Raw genomic sequence first — 892 nt, 5'->3', positions numbered from 1 at the left:
GAACTCGTTTTTATCAACGCGGAATTTTCAAACTTCCACTCCCGCCCAAAATAACAACCAACAATCCATGCAACGTACGCATATTATTTATAAATGAAACTTGGCCGATAGCGGCGCGATAATACAGTGCATTTTTTCGCAACACGATAAACGCAAAAGTGTGGAATTGGCACGCGTAGCTACCGATGTTCGGCGCATATTTCTGGGCTAATAAATATCCTGGATTCGCGGCAATTCCGAAATGCCGGTGATTGCGTAAACTGGAGCACATCCGCGCTCGGCTTACCGCCGCCGCGCACCGAGCTCCACTACGTTCTTCCTACTTCTTCATTTTTTTTCCTTCTCTGTCAATTTATGTTTTTGTTGCTGTTGTTGTTGCTGTTTTTGCTGCTGCTGTTGTTGTTGTTGTTGTTGTTGTTGTTTTCAAAATGATCATATCGTATTAGCTGCTGGGATGCAGGCGAGCTACGTGGATCTGGTCGTACTCTGGAAATGAGTGGACGAGCGAGGGGTATAAAATGCTGGGTAACGGCAGGTGCGGTCGGGGCCGGGACAGGACGCACCAGGAACGAGCGCAAAATGGTTTTTCAGCACAACCGACTCATCGATTATTCGCCGTCGTCGCGCATCCTCATTATCGCCTATAAATAGGCTCGCTCTGCGTGCGTGGCCGTGCTCGCGCAGCCGTACTTTCCGAAGCGACGCGCCTCGTTTATTCACGTAAATGTAAGGAGCGACGGGCGTGGCGGGTGGTGCAGAATGGGCGGTGAGGGGAGGGGGAGAGAAAGCCGACGACGAATTTACGAGCGTCCGAAGTCCGAAGTGAGGCTCGACTCTCGAACTAAGGCTGCTCCGCGCGTGATCGGCGCTCCCGAGGAATTCGCGGAAGAGC

General features: G+C 51.6%; 1 protein-coding gene across 1 annotated transcript in view; it reads right to left on the bottom strand.

The window, feature by feature from the left end:
* neo (ZP and PAN domain-containing protein neyo) overlaps nt 1-892 on the bottom strand; it is a 105,375-nt gene that overhangs the window by 2,377 nt on the left and 102,106 nt on the right.

The sequence above is a fragment of the Ceratosolen solmsi genome, unplaced genomic scaffold (assembly GCF_000503995.2).
Source record: "Ceratosolen solmsi marchali unplaced genomic scaffold, CerSol_1.0 scaffold35, whole genome shotgun sequence".
Lineage (NCBI taxonomy): Eukaryota > Metazoa > Arthropoda > Insecta > Hymenoptera > Agaonidae > Ceratosolen > Ceratosolen solmsi.
Note: the sequence above shows the minus strand (reverse complement) of the source record. Positions and strands in the feature narration are given on the sequence as shown.